This window comes from Podarcis raffonei, chromosome 2 (genome assembly GCF_027172205.1).
Source record: "Podarcis raffonei isolate rPodRaf1 chromosome 2, rPodRaf1.pri, whole genome shotgun sequence".
NCBI lineage: Eukaryota > Metazoa > Chordata > Lepidosauria > Squamata > Lacertidae > Podarcis > Podarcis raffonei.
Genome location: NC_070603.1, coordinates 64,469,727 through 64,485,370, shown reverse-complemented (window position 1 = coordinate 64,485,370; position 15,644 = coordinate 64,469,727). Strand labels below are relative to the sequence as shown.

The 15,644-nt window shown below is 43.0% G+C and overlaps 2 protein-coding genes across 3 annotated transcripts in view; one reads left to right on the top strand and one right to left on the bottom strand.

Annotated features, from left to right (window-relative positions):
• The window catches only part of G3BP1 (G3BP stress granule assembly factor 1), a 28,212-nt gene extending 15,287 nt beyond the window's left edge, over positions 1–12,925 (bottom strand). For both annotated transcript variants that reach the window (XM_053377060.1, XM_053377061.1), the window contains exon 1: positions 12,785–12,925. The gene's annotated coding sequence lies outside the window, so the exon portion shown is untranslated. The remainder of the gene's footprint in view (positions 1–12,784) is intronic.
• SPARC (secreted protein acidic and cysteine rich) overlaps positions 1–15,644 on the top strand; it is a 184,248-nt gene that overhangs the window by 97,005 nt on the left and 71,599 nt on the right. The window lies entirely within an intron of this gene.

Sequence of the window (15,644 nt, the reverse complement as noted above, 5' to 3'; positions counted from 1 at the left end):
TCCAGGTTTGGTGACTGTTTAATGTTTTTATGTCTGGAATTATTAACACAAGCAACTTAGAATTGTGAAAAACTAGTATAATCTCTTGCAGCAAGGAAATTACACCTACACAAAAACACATTTAAAGGGAAGGGCACGCTTTTATAGAAAAGCACATGCTTTCATGAAATACTGTAGGTTCTTGGCTCAATACCTGAATCTCCAGCTTGGGAAGGAATCCCATGAGTGAGCCAATGGGATGGACAAATCATCTGACTCAATTAAGTTAATTTCCTATGTACCTACTATGATTCCCAACTATAAAGAGCCACAAATAAAAGCAGAGTAAGAAAAATGTATATTGCTGTACGTGGCTTCACAAAATAGTGGCAAATATCAAGCTCAGCCTATCCACTGACACCCTAATGCAAATTATTCTTGTATCCCCAGTCCCCATTGCACGTCTGCCAAAGTCACCTTACAAAGACCCTTTTTCGAGGCTAAAACAGGTCCAGCCATTTAAGCCCTTCCTATTATAGACTGAGGGAGGGGAATCATGTGATCAAAGCTGCTATATTTGAGCTCATCTCCTTAAAGGCAGATGAGCAAAGTCTACAACTCTTCTTGTACAGTATAGCCATTTTATACCCAAATTACCGTACTACAAACTCCAACAAAAAACCCTGGAAGCATTCACTTGTTTCACATCTACATTTCATTTCAGTCATGTTGCAAACCGAGAAATATCCAAGAATCCTTTATTTCTGTCACCTATTAATGAATCAGCTGGAAGCTATAGAGGGTTCTTATGACCATGCACACTTTGTACGATTAAATTTCACCCTACATGTAAGTTACAGAATAGGGCTGGGCGATATCTGGTTTTCCACATTGTGATATATCACCAGCTAAACATCACGATATACTGAAATATCACGATGCCTGAAATAAGGATGGAACTATGTAGTCATTGGCTGGCTTCATGGGTTTTGCATTTGATTTTTGCATAGTGCGTGCGCGCGCGCGCACACACACACACATTAAGGCTTGGCAACGTATTGATACATAGTCAACAAATCGGTTTAAAGTCCACATTATGGTAACAGTTTCATAATATTCAACATAGTGATATATTGTCAATCACGATGTGTGTGCTATGTAAAAAAAAATTGTGATGTGGGAAAAACCGTGAAGCCAATCACTGCTTCTCTTATGATTCCTGTCGCTTTGTACTATAAAATAACAGTTGTAACAATGTTACAGGTAAGTAAAAATGTATCAATTTTAGACTCCTAAACAGTAGCAGTTGTCAGGACATTACCTCCTGCACCTCTACATAGTTAGAGCCTTATTTCAGACATCGTGATATATTGGTATATTACAATAAGGCTGGTGATATTTCACAATGCTGAAAGCAATACATTGTTCAGCCCTAACACACATCATGATTCGCGATATGCCAGGTCAAAAATTATGAAACTGGTATCATATGGACTTCAAATTGGTTTTGGATATATCAACATATTGCCCAATGCTACCACCTGTCCTACTACAGCTACCTTTCCTAACCACATAATAACATAAAACCTCCTCTCAGGGACACAGAGAGGTTAAGTGCCCATGCTGTTTTTGGCAGCACAAGTACCACTTTACACTTAGGTGCTCACATGGCACAACTGGTCATCATCTCTTGCATTCAACCAACTACAATTTGTCTAAAATTTGTGAAACATATACTTATCTACAAAGCAAGAGAGGTATGACTTCCCATATTCAGCTACTTCTCATTCATTCTGCTTTTCCAATCTCCCACTATTAAGACAGACACTATGAACAACCCCAGCCAATATGAATAATTCTCTTGATTTGGAGATCTCTTGATTTGGACCTACTTCTGGAAGTTGGAACAAACTGTTTCAGTTCTGCCTCCCTTTTACCACTGTTGCACCTTGGGCTAAATGAAGGACACTGGCTGATGTACAGAAATTCAATCTTTACGTGCTCTGTAACTCACTAACCTGGCTCCAACAGATACTCAGAACTGAAGGTCACCCTTTTTTATGACGAGCCTGATTGAGAGAACATTTCACAGTCTAGCAATTACTGCATACTCAAGACCTGTTATATTTCAAAGACTTACAAACTAAATTGCTTAATATCAAATAATGATGCTATAACCACATTAAACATTTCTTACTGCCTGATTCTCTGCATGTTTACTCAAAATGAAGGCCCACTGTGCTGGATGAGGCTTACTCCCTTGTAAGTATATGTAGGACTAATCTCAGGCTGCAACTGAATACTCACCCAAGAATTAGCCCCCTTTAAGTCAATGTAGCTGAGTAGACGTGTACAGGGATGGCACTCCTAATCTCTGTGTTTGTGCCTGAGGCTTACACCATCTCAAACACCAGAACTGATTTTAATTCATTGGAAATATTGTCTATTTTCTCCAGAGTAAAAATATTGTCATTTAAGAGTGGAGCTGGGTTCCATATGCTTTGCACAAACAGAATTGGGGGATCCTATACTCCCAGAGGACTGGAGGGGCTCTTAAGTCCAATAGCTTAACCTCCTACATATTCTTGGTAAGAGGTATTAATAAATAAGAGGGCAATCTAACACGCATAAATAGTATTTGACTTGGGGGGGTCCTAAAAAATAATAATTACCTCACATTAAGTATCGTTTTCTTTGTTCATTTGATAATGTATCTTTATTTTTCCAACTCGAATAAGTCCACAAGAAGCCTTCAAGGAATAAAGTGTTATAAACCACAAACTTTAACGAAAAACAGGTAAGTCCAGTAGTAGGACCAACACCCTTCATCTGAGTAACCTTAAGTAAGATGTATGTGGCTTAGATTCAATGTGTGATCTTAGTTGCTAAGAAACTAATCTCAATGACTTAGAAATCCAAAGTTATATTTAATATTGATGGTTGGGTAGCAGAACTGTTAGAATTGCCATCCCTAGAGTGTGTGATGTCATACAATTACCTTACACAAATTTAATGCCATGAGAAACACCATTCCAGAGTGCATTGATGGCTATTGTATATTGCTCCAAGCAAGAAACATTGTGACCCAATACTTTTATCTGGCTCCTAGCCAAACTGACACCAAAAATTCCCTCCCAACATTTATACTGAGTCGCACCTTCCTACTGACAGAAAACATTTGAACTGTGCATTCACAGAAGTGAGGCAGCATACAAGAACATAAATTATTAGGAGCTTGTTTTCTTTTGAATAATTTTATATCATGTGAGAAAGGCCTGGTTCGTGTCACTTTAAACTAGGCATAGGCAAACTCGGCCCTCCAGATGTTTTGGAACTGCAACTCCCATCATCCCTAGCCAGCAGGACCAGTGGTCAGGGATGATGGGAGTTGTAGTCCCAAAACATCTGGAGGGCCGAGTTTGCCTATGCCTGCTTTAAGCAATAAATGAAACACTGGGATAAAGCAAGCAGCATGCTGGTTCACAGCACTGTGGTGCTCCTCTTCCAATTCTACCCACAGGACCCTGGAGAGAAAGCAAGCGAGAAGCTGACTTGGCATTATATGTCAACCAGTGCTCATGCCTTGTAACTAGTATTCTGCACATTCTTGCTATATCACATTTAACTTTTAACAATGATTTACTGTAGTGTGCCAACTGGGCCACTGAATTTGCTTTCCTGGGTTCTAAGATTAATGTTGTTGGGTTTTTTTAAAAAAACTATATTGTTATTTGTAAAGTAAATAAATATTAAGACATCAATTGACTGATTCCTGCTATTTTTAAGCTTTAGCATCGGGGTCCCGACATTAAATAACTCAAAAGCAAAGAAAATATTTGAGGTGTCGATTACAGGTACCACAAAGTTCACACATCTACTCAGAAGTTCCATTTTTCCTCAATTTGTTGGAGCTACAGATGTGACAATGCCAGGCTAGTCTATAAAGAAGTATGAGTTGCTTGGATCAATTTTGAATATATCCCCCGTGAATGCTGACAGTTTGCCATTATGAAAACCACCACATGTACTTTGGCTCTTGAACAGCAGAGTTGGTGAAGGTCAGCGAACAATGGTCTTCTAGCCAAGACACTGAATGTCTTCCTGGAGAAATGGAAGGTTTCTCCTTCTTTAAAGAAAGTACTGATCATTAGTTAGGTGATTTATATATAGCTTTTCATTTCAAAAACCTAAGAAGCTGCCTTATTCTGAGTCGGATCTTTGGTCCATCTTCAGCTTTGTATATACTACACCTTTAAAGCACACTCAAAGCATATCCTTTCCCTCTAAGAATTCTACTCATGCCTCTGTAGCTTTGCATTTGCTCTGGCTAACCAAACCACAATTTAAAACCATGGGGAAACCAAAGGAGTTGGATTAGCTCATAAGGCCAAATCATAGTTCAAACAAGTCATTGTTTATAAACCAACAAACCATGGCATCACATAATGGTTTGTTATCTGAGAACCAACCTTGATGAGCTGGCATAATTCAGACATTTAAATCAGACCTCACTTTGACTACCCCAACTATGAGAGTCAGATCTATCTGAGCAAACCTTTCAGCAAAATGCTACTGTGTGCCTTCTACTGAATACTGGCTAAAACACATTCAACCTGTGTTACAGCAATTTCATCAGATACTACTGTTTCTGAGCCCAATTAAAAGCATGTTTCTTTTTTAAAAAGAATATTAGTTTCTGTGTTAAGAACCCTTCAAATCACTGTACACCAACTTGGACTAGTTGCACTCAGAAAATAAAGCCCTGTTTTATGTCCCCTTCATTACCTGAGGTATGATATCCTGCAGCTAGAAGCAGAGCACTTGCAGCAGTGGCTCTGCATGTATGGAGCCAAGTTCACATTCAGACCTGCTAAGACTAAGTAGTGTATCTGTCCTGATCTTTGTATGACTAATCTTCTGGCAGGCTTTTGAATGAGTTTAGCTGCCATTATATAATGGTTGAACTGTGGATTTCTGGATTTTCAGTGGCTGTAAGCATCTTCAGCTGCACATATCAGTATTGCACTCAAAGTAAAAACCTCTCTTAAGCCAGGGTTAGCTTAAACAATTGCTACCTAATAAAAACAAGAAAGGAAGCAATACAACTGGATTCTTTCGCTAGCTCAGACCTTGATGACCAGAAATATGTAGTCATAAAGCAGCACATATTTACGTAATAAAGAAAATGTTTGCACATAGAATTCTAGGTGCTGTCTTTTGGGGGGAGGGGGAGAAGCCAAACAAGTCCCAAGGATTGAACAAAGGGAAATGCATCGCCCCAAAGCTGCTGCTTTTGTAGCCAATTTCGCAGCCACCTTATTTCAAGGATAACTTGCACAAGTTAAACCAACATTTTCCCTCCAGAAAACTTTACATGTACCGCTGGAAAGAAAACATATATGGGAAGAGGAGGCACATGTACATATGTTCAGCTGGTATTATTTCATGTACAGTACTTTGGTTCAACTATTATTTCTGTAGCACTGACCCAAGCCCTCCCATGTGCTTAGTATACACAGTGAAACTAAAAGTACTGTATCAGGACCAGTTTAAACAAAATCCTATCAAACTATTTTATTATATTTGAGAAGCAATTCTACACCACAAGCTTCATCCTCTCTTCTCCTACATGTTGAAATAGCAGCATCCTATTGAATGCAAAGAGACGAGTGGTGCTGTGGTGTAAACAGATGGCGCTGTGGGCTTGCCAATCGGAAGGTCGGCGGTTCGAATCCCCGCGAGAGGGTGAGCTCCCGTTGCTTGGTCCCACCTCTTGCCAATCTAGCAGTTCAAAAGCTCATCAAAGTGCAAATAGATAAATAGGTACCGCTCCAGCAGGAAGGTAAACAGTGTTTCTGTGTGCTGCTCTGCTTTCACCAGAAGCAGCTTAGTCATGCTGGCCACATGACCCGGAAAAACTGTCTGCAGACAAATGTTGGCTCCCTCAGCCAGTAAAGCGAGATGAGCATCGCAACCCCAGAGTTGTCCGCGACTGGACTTACCGGTAATTGTCAGGGGTGCTTTACCTTTTTATTGAATGCAAACTAGGAAACTGTAGCTTAATCTCAGGCTACAAACTCAGATATCAAACCAGGATCAGATTATGGTTTGAAAACAGATTAAGCCAGTTTCCCAGTTCAGATATAATGGAAGACTATGATTTAACAAACCCCAGACATTGTCAGCTGCGACACACAAGAGAAAGGAGAGCAGAACAGAAGCACAAGGCTCTCAGTAAAATAAACCATGGTTTACTGGGCAGAGATCATTAGAAAGCTAACTGGGCATCAGTTGTTCCCTTCATGTCTGAAGAAAATCAGAAGATAGATGGGGCTTGTTAACCTGGAAAGGTAGCCCATGTAGGAGACCTTGAACTCTGACCTCAAACCTCTGCCGCCATGTGGCTATACTCATTCATGAGAAAGGCTTCAGGAGTAAACTCCCAAGGAAAAATCCTTATACGCTACCTTGTGGGACATCTCCAGAAGGAAAGGCTAAGGACTAAACCCTACACAAATCCAGAGTCCCCAAGGCAGTAGGATGGCATTTTGCTCGCCTCATTCTGGCAATTCCTGCAGCCAAGCTAGTGCCACATGTACTGTTTTGCTTTCCTTTGAACTACATCAGCAAGGCTGGGAGTGGCAGAGGTGGCGTTGTCATCTGGACAGCTGAGAACTTCCATATACGCTGCCAAGACTTCTACACAGGAGTTTTTCAGATGGTGCACTCTATTGTCTCTCAAGACAGATGGATGCCAACAACATGTCTTACTGCTTCCCATCTTTCACACATATTAGCAGAATAAAAAAATACATACATACCCTATTTATTCACAAGTACTAGAAAACTAACAGAAGGATTTGTCCTACATCTTCTATCCATCCCAGGCACAGTAATTCTCAACAATGGGCAGCACTGATGTAGTTCTTTATTTTTCTATGGGAAGTGTTCTAGCCCTAGGCCGGTGGTTTTCAACCAGTGTGTTGTGGCACTTGCGGAAAACACTGGCCTCTGTCCCTCTTTCCTTCCCTCGTTCCTATGATGCCCTCTCATGTGTCTCCCTCACAAAGGCTTGTACAGCTGTTTATTGCAACAGCCCTGGCTATAGGCTCTGCAGGCGAATGGTGCCTCTGGGAAGCACCGGGGGGGGGGCAGTTCAGAAACCAGTGACAGCAGCAGCAGCTGTCTGGAGGACTCCCAAGGAGAAGGGAGAGGAGAGGACTGAGGGAACACTCCACCAAGGAGGGTGTTCGAAAAAGGGTGAGAGGCTGCCAGCTCTGCAGGCAAGAGGTGACACAACTGGACTTCGGAGCCCCACGGGGGTGTCACAGAAAAAATGTAGTTGGTTAAGGGAGCCATGGACTTAAAAAGTTTGAAAACCTCTGCCCTAGGCATCAGAAAACTTTCCAGCAAACCCACATCACTGTTGTGCAGAGAATCTTGAACTTCCTGTTGGGTATCAAGACCGAGCTACTACCAGCATGCTTTCATCCCATACTCACCTTTAAGCCTAGAAATGGGCTCACGTCAAAGAAAGCCACTTGTCAAAGTCCATGTGCAAATACAAGTGTTTTATTATTCTGGCATACCAATATTGATGTCACAGCAGGTGCAGTGTTCGAAACTCCCATTGTTCTAGGCGCATTTTGAGACAGGGAATTTCATTAGCACGAACAGTTTCTGAGCGCAATATTGTGCCTAAGATTTCAGATTAAAACTGCATAGTGGAAGGAAAGGTGGAGCTTTTCTGCCTCCCCATTTCCAGCTACTCTCTGATCACTGGAGGAGACCCTCTTAAGAATATTAGGGGGGTGGGCATGGGAGGACTAAACCATGTGAAAAATGAACATATTTTAGCTGAAGTTCATTTTTAGCTTTGTATTGTTGGTATTAAAAAACCGCACCTACACACACCTATTACCTAGGTTTAAGGCGCCATTTAGCTCCTAGCTTTCATCTCTGTTTCTAACACTGAGTAGATGTGATAGATATGCGGTTCTACAGATGTTAGAGACTGCAACTTTCACCATCCCCAATAACTTTCTGGCTGGGGATGATGGAAGTCATAGTTCACAAACACCTGGAGGACCCCCCCCCCCCAGGGCTTGCAAGGTTTTAAAGATGTTGATGTAACGTGTAAGAAATACTTTAAACATTTAACGTAACTTTTCTTAGGCAATGTTAACATTTAAGGTGCTGAAAACATTCAATCCTTAAAATTCCTTATTTTACCTAAATGTAAATCATAGTGGTTTGCAAATAGTCAGAAGTGAAATGCAACTGCTAAGCTGATTTGCACCTTCTGGATTTCACTCAAGACTTATTTTATAGAGTGCATAAGATCCAGTAAAGTGTTTAAACTGCCCAGTCTGTACTTAAGTGTGGTTTTGACTTAAACACCACTGAAGATGGGTGATATCATGTTTAAAACACAGAATAACATTTCAGAAATGAAACTGAATTCAGAACTATGAATTTGAGTAACTGTCACATGCAAACTGTTTGGAGTGTGGGGAGAGGTAAAAATGTAGTTAATCCTAAACCGTTTTATGTAAAAGCTTTTTCAAACTCATATTTCACAATTATTTCTTCAACAGCAGGTTCGCCATTTGGGGGTGCTTCTGGATCCAGCTCTATCTCTGGAGACTTAGGTAGCCTCAGTGGCTAGAAATGCCTTTTACCAACCGCGGCTGGTTTGACAGGTACAGCCATTCCTGGACCAGGAAAGTCTTGCCACAGTAGTTCATGTGTTGGGTTACTTCAAGACTGGATTACTGCAATGCGCTCTATATGTGGGGCTTCCCTTGTGCTTGATCTAGAAGCTGGTTTTAGTGCAAAATGCTGCACCATGACTACTAACGCCTTGTCAGCATATAACACGTATGCTCAGAAATCTGCACTGGTTGCCAATTTGCTACTGGGCAAAGTTCAAGGTGCTACTACTGGTACATAAAGCCTTCAACAACTTGGGACCAGTTTACCTACAAGAGCACCTTATCCCCATGTGCCACCCAACCTCTTCAGTCAGCAGAATTGACACTACTACAGGTGTCACATAATGCACATTCCACATTTGTAAGAACTTGGTCACTTAATGTGACACTCCCTGCACTTTGGAATTCACTGCATATTGAGATCAAGCAGGCACCTTCACTGTACTCTTTTCAATGCCTGCTAAAAACATTCTTGTTTAGACATGTGTACCCAAATCCATAGAAAGTTGAGGTAATTTTAATCTGCTTTAGTATTTTAACTTTTGTATGTATGATTTAAAGTACGGTTGTGAATTTTATTTTACTGTTTAATCGTTTGTAAATCACTTTTGAGATTTTTTTGCAATCAAACGGTGTATAAATTTATTAAATATTTCTTCAGCAGCTTAAAGTATACTAATACATTTATGTATGTATAATCAAGAACATGTATGTATAATTAAATGTATGTGTTGTTTTCTAGTTTGAACAGGAGTATAATTTTCAAACCTACTGTAATTTTGTAGCTGCTTTTCCTGGCTATCTATGGATTAGCTATCAATCACTACAACCCTACATTTCCCCCAATCTGAAAAAGCCAATGTCAGTTTAGTGAAGGGATAGGAAACCTTATGCCCTTCAAATGCTGATGGAACTTCAATCCCCATCAGTTCCAGTTAAGTATTACCAACGCTCAGAGTTCTGCAGTGTAGAGGGTAGGGTCACAATTTTATTTACAGTGGTGCCTCAGGTTACATACACTTCAGGTTACAGACTCCGCTAACCCAGAAATAGTGCTTCAGGTTAAGAACTTTGCTTCAGGATGAGAACAGAAATCATGCTCTGGCGGCGCGGCGGCAGCAGGAGGCCCCATTAGCTAAAATGGTGCTTCAGGTTAAGAACAGTTTCAGGTTAAGTACGGACCTCTGGAATGAATTAAGTACTTAACCTGAGGTACCGCTGTACTTTATATAGATCTCAGGGCAAGTTACAATTTAAAAATAATAGGCCAATAACACACAGTTAAAATTTTCCACTACAATTCAACAATACAAGGATCTGAGATAGGATAGTAGAATGTAGTTATACGTAACTTGGATGGCCTGGAAGAATATAAAAGTTCACTCCAGTGGTTCCTATCCAAACCTCAAGGGAAAGGATGCTCTATAATGGAGCTGCATTGCCAAAAAGGCCTTCCTGGCCACCTTATGTATCCTCTGACCTCAACTCAGTGATGGCACTGCCAGAAGAGCCTCCTCTGATCTGAAAGCCCATACAGTTTGAGGAAAGTAGCTTCTTCAGGTAACCTGAGCCTAAGCTATTCAGATCTTTATTTGTCAAAACCAGTATCTTGGTCTGGAATGGTTTGAGTTCTGGTTCAGCAATATCTGGAGTACGACAGGTTTGTCACGCCCTAGTTTAGAGCATCACAACTCTAAAATTCTACTGCAACTTTCAAGCAGCAGACTATGAGTGGGTAAATTTAGCGAGCATTAATCCACCACAAAATGGCCCATCAAGGCATTTCTCTTGTCTTCATGCTTGTTTTCTTCCTGGACTTTTAAGTCTAGGTGAGTGAGCAGAAGTACTTATCTGACTACCTTATTTTCATAGTTTGTCTTTGTTAAGGTATCCTTAGCTTAAATGTCAATAAGCCAGTAGCATATCTGAAATATGTAAGTCTTCTCCATATAAAAGAAAGCAGAAGTTTGTTTCATGTAGTTTGTCTTTAAAAATGACCTGTAGGGAATACCTATTATTAACTCCTTTAAATTATTAGTGTATGAACAACCAAAAAAGGAATCTGTTAAATCCAACATTTCATTACCCAAGACCCTATTGATTATACATATACAATCTAAAACTCCTGAGATTGTTTTATTCAAATACAAAAAGTTCAGTACACCAGGTGAATATTTTAGTCTAAAATGGATTCTACCACCAGGGTCTGCTATTTTTAGATATAATAGTTCAAGCAGCACTTCCAGTTAAGTACACAGAAGAGCATGTCTGGACAGCACAATGCAAACTTTACCATTGCTGTTTTGGCTGCTACAAACAGAAGTGCAAAAAAGATTTGATGCCAAGCAATTGATAAATTCATTTAAGTCTCATTTATGGATTTAGCAAATTTGAAATGGCTGGCATCTTTGTGAAACCTTATGGGAACACATGATGGTATTTTTCCACTTAACCATACAGAACACCTTAGCAGGGGAATTATCTTTTACTTAATGACTGACCAGAGCCCTGCAAGTGCCCCCAAAACAGTAGTTCTTAATAAATGGGCATTTTTCTATAGCTTAGTAGTCTGCCTGCGTTTCCTAAACTGTGTCCATGGGAGAGGCAGACAAAAATAGCACAAACTGGAAACATGGCTACTTGCTACAAATACTCCGCAATAGATTATGATGCAGCCACCTGACACGACCAGATTTCAATTATCAGAAAAACATGCCCGTGAACGATTCCCATTAAGGCTATTTCAATAGTTTTTAGTAAGATCCTGGAAATTACTAGAAGCTCCAGGCATGCTTAATCTAGTTTCTATGAACTCGTCAAGACTGACCTTGAGCAAGTGTCCTTACTTTTCTGCCTTTATTACTTTTACAGGCAAAAACTTGTTGGGAGGGCTTTGTTTTTTGGCTTTTAGGCGTCCACAGCACAGGGTTATTTAAAACACTGCCGATCTCATCTCTCAAGTGAAAGGCTACGCCACTTTAAAACAAAGCTACTTAGCTCTCTATATTACAGCCTAGCTTTTTTGCCTGCGCGCTAGGGAAAAGCAGGCTGCGTGCGGCAAGGGACAAAAGCTTGCAGCTTCGTCTGCCTAGGCTTGCACAATGAAGCACAGCTCACTTCCGCGGCCCCTTTTTCACAAGCGTCTGCCCCACTGAAAAGGAGCACCATTATGCTCCGGTTCCTACGCAGCTACTCCCGCGGACAAGTGAACGGAGCGGCGTCTCGCACCTCCCGTCGCTTTCCTCCTCCTCCTCCGCCCCCTACACCGGTGGAACGAGAACCGTTCGTGCATTTCCGCTCTTTCACAAAGCTCGCGGGTTTTTGTTTGGTGGGGTGGGTGGGAGGTTCTGGAGGCGCGAGAGAAGCGCGGGGAGGGCGGCAACCGCGCTTCAAGAGGGTCCCGTTCCCCCTGCCCGCCCCTCCCTTTTGTAGGCCGCTTTACATGCATGATCAGGAACCTTCCTAGTTAGTTATTCATAGCGCGGGGCGAGCAATCGAGTAGGGAGGGAGAGGACCGAGCGGGGGCCAGGCTGGGCGCCGCCTCCTCCGCATGTCAGAAAGGAGACCCTCGTCGTTAAGCCAGCACCGAGTTCCCTTCGCAGTCCAGCGCAGCGACCCGTTAACAGCCGCCCAGCCACTCCTCTCTCTGCCCACTTCTTCTAGATCACGCACTTCCACGCACGGGCGGGTCCAACTCGCCTCGCTTTTGCTACCCAGAGGGCTTGTTAACGGCTCAGGCTCGGCCACGCAGAGGGAGCCCCGCTCGCCGCTCCCCGTTATGCCCCAACCTCCCCTTTCTCCCCCCTCCTCAATATACCGCCGGGCCGGCCAGGCAAACGTCCGCCAGCCCCGAGCGCCCCTTCTGCTCAGCGGACACCCCCACCGCCTGCCCACCCGCCACCGGCGTCCCGCTCCCGCCCCGCGGCTGAAGGCCGCGGAGCGAAAAGCGGCGCGGGACAAGGAGGGGAGGAGCGCCGCCGGGACCCCGCGTGTCTATGGCGACGGTGGCGGCGGCGGAGACGCCACAGGGGTACGAAGCCCCCTCGACCCCCGTGAAGGACGTGACCCCTCTGCGCCCCTTCCGCACCAACCTGCGGGCGAGGCGGAGCTGGACGCGGAGGAGGAGGAGGCGGTTTCACTCCGTACAAGGCGGGCAGGCAGGCCGAAGGGGACGAGAAGCACCTCACGCAACAGCGTGCTCAGCCACCGGCTAAATATACCCGGCGCGCAACCTAACCCTATGGCATGCCCGCAGCCAGTTAGGAGCCGGCTCGATGCCCCGCTCGGAGAACGATAGGCCGTAAGGGAGGGAGGGGAGGCGGTTGACATCCGGAGAGGCCAATCGCGGCACAGCAAGCGCAAAGCCGGTTAGTAGGACTGACGTCCGCATTAGTCAATAGCTGTTGCGGAAAGACTTCTGAAGGCGGAGATGGTCATCGCCGATTCGGACGAAGACCAATGAGGCGACGCTCCTTTCGTTATTAGGAGAAAGGTTCTGTGGAGGTGTGGCTACTTTGCCCGCCAAGGATAGGTGCGCTGCACAGTAGAAACCCTGGAAGCTGAGGCCTAGAAACCCCGTGTGAGGAAAGGCGTGGCTCCAGAGCGGCACCGGGCATACAGTCCAATTACGAAGGACGTTACCCTATGACGGGCAGGCGAGGAGCTCGGGCTTGTTAAAGAAACACACCTTGCCTTAAAAGAAACAAAAACCCCTTTCTTCAAGATTCCTCTTAAACCTCTCAAAGCCGCATTGCCCACTATAATCCCCCTCACCAAACACCACTAATTACCCAAAACACACACACTCTAAAAATAAGTACTTGAAATCAGCTGTCTTCCTTAATAATCCCATAATTAGCTCCCATAAAGGAGATGAGCCCCGCAACCCCAGAGTCGTCTGCAACTGGACTTAACTGTCAGGGGTCTTTTACCTTTACCTTTTAATTGTCATAACATGAGTATCTTCAGTCACATTGGATTAGATCAGTACAATGCACTGTATGTGGGGGCTACGCTTGAATACATTTTGGAAACTGCAACCACTATTGGCACGTTTACATTGGCTGCCTTTATCAATCAATCAATAATTTCATTTGTGTGTCTCCTTTCCAAAATCAATACCTTGCTCAAGACAGCTTACAACATATGTTTGTAGTTAGGTTTAAAAACAACAACACAAAAGTAGTCATAATAAACAAAACACAAAAAAAGAACACAACTGAACAATTTCCACATAAATCATAAGATACAAAATAAAGACACAAAAAATTGACCGCAACAACAACCCTTTCCCAACAAAAACCTCTAAATAATACCCCAGCCCAGGATTCTGGTCAAGAGCCTCAGCTTTTGTAGCTGGAGTCAGTCAGGGCCTCACCCTCCCAGACCAGGTGGAAAAGGTGCTACTTTACTGAAATTTGGCAGGATTCATCCCCTCAGAAGGAGATACTCTGCTTGCAAATTGGATCTAATTCTGCTAAAAACAAGAAAGTGCGATTGTTCTTTTGTTAGAAGAGGTGTAAATTTTGGAAGGTGTCCATTACAAAAAAAAACCCTCTGGATCTATTTGTCTATAATTTGGCAGGTCTTACCTACTAAGGAGATATCGGTATGCCTGCTAACCTCATCCACTTGTGTCAAAAGGAAAACAATGGATGGGGTTGTTTTTTTCAGGATAAGAGTTAGAGGTTGTTCCTACGGAACCTCAATAATATAGATTTAAAACAGTGAGCACTGAATCCCAGATAAAGGCAGCCTTCATTTAAATAGGATGGAAATATTGAAGCCCTTTTACAGTACTTTCTCTTTTCCTAGAGTAGCTCTCTAAAGACGCCTTCTCCCTGTGTCAAGAGAACTGCAGTCACTAAACTGGCATTTTGGCATTCTCAGATTTTAGTCCTCCCCTCTGCCTAGCTATTTAGGAAAGTGGAACCACTGTGCAAGCTGCCAACTCATAAATCAGCGGCTTAGGCAAAGCTTTTGTAGAACTGATATGAAATAAATGACCAAACAAGAGAGATTCTTTTTCAATAAGCCAACTCCCACACCCAGCTAGTCTTCCAGGAAGAAACTTATTGCACCCAGCCTGAAACAACAGCCATGGGGACGCACACAACACATTCCCTGCTCTTGAACTAGTCATCCATAATTCCAGGGAAACGGTATCTTCCTACACCTCTCTTTAGCGGTAGTGCAGCTAAACTGGGAGAGGGAGGAAGAGATCTGGATGGCTTTATGAATTAGCTGAGCTAGCAAAGGCTAGCAGAGAAAGAAAATACTGATCCCTGCCTGTTCATTATGCTTCTCCCTACCCTGCAGATGAAAATGATTTTCCTTCTAAGGGAAAGTTGTTACAGCAGGAAAACTGTGGGGCTCACTAATATAACAATGCATTTCAGGCCAGGTCAGAATCCAATCTCAAGGCCCTCTGAAAAGATCTGCTAACACAGTGGTTCCAGGTTAAATAGAATTTCATGGAGAGCTGTTTTACTGGGGTGGGGGGAAGCACACACGAAACTGTCCCTGGCACTTTTGCCGGGGGGAAAGCATGACATAGATTTCTGCCTGTCACGCAGAAGTCACAATTTCTCTGAGCGAAGATGGTGGCAAGCCTAGACACTAGAGTCAGCAATGTCTCTCATGCAAAATGAGAGACTCATAGGGAGTCTGGAACTACCATTTAGAAGACAGAGAAGCAAGGAACAAAATTGATATTTTTGTTGTATGCGTCTGCCTGTACGGTGTTCTGTTCTGGTCGCCTCATCTCAAAAAAGGATGTTGGGGAGCTGGAAAGGATAAAGAAAATGAGAATTAAAACTATCAGGAGGCTCAGCCATCTCCTATAAGAGGTTACAGGTTACAATGTTGAGGCTTCTTAGCGTAGAAAAAAAACTATGAATTTAGGTGGGGGGCATAACAGAAGTTTATATAACTGTCCATGGCAGAAAGAAT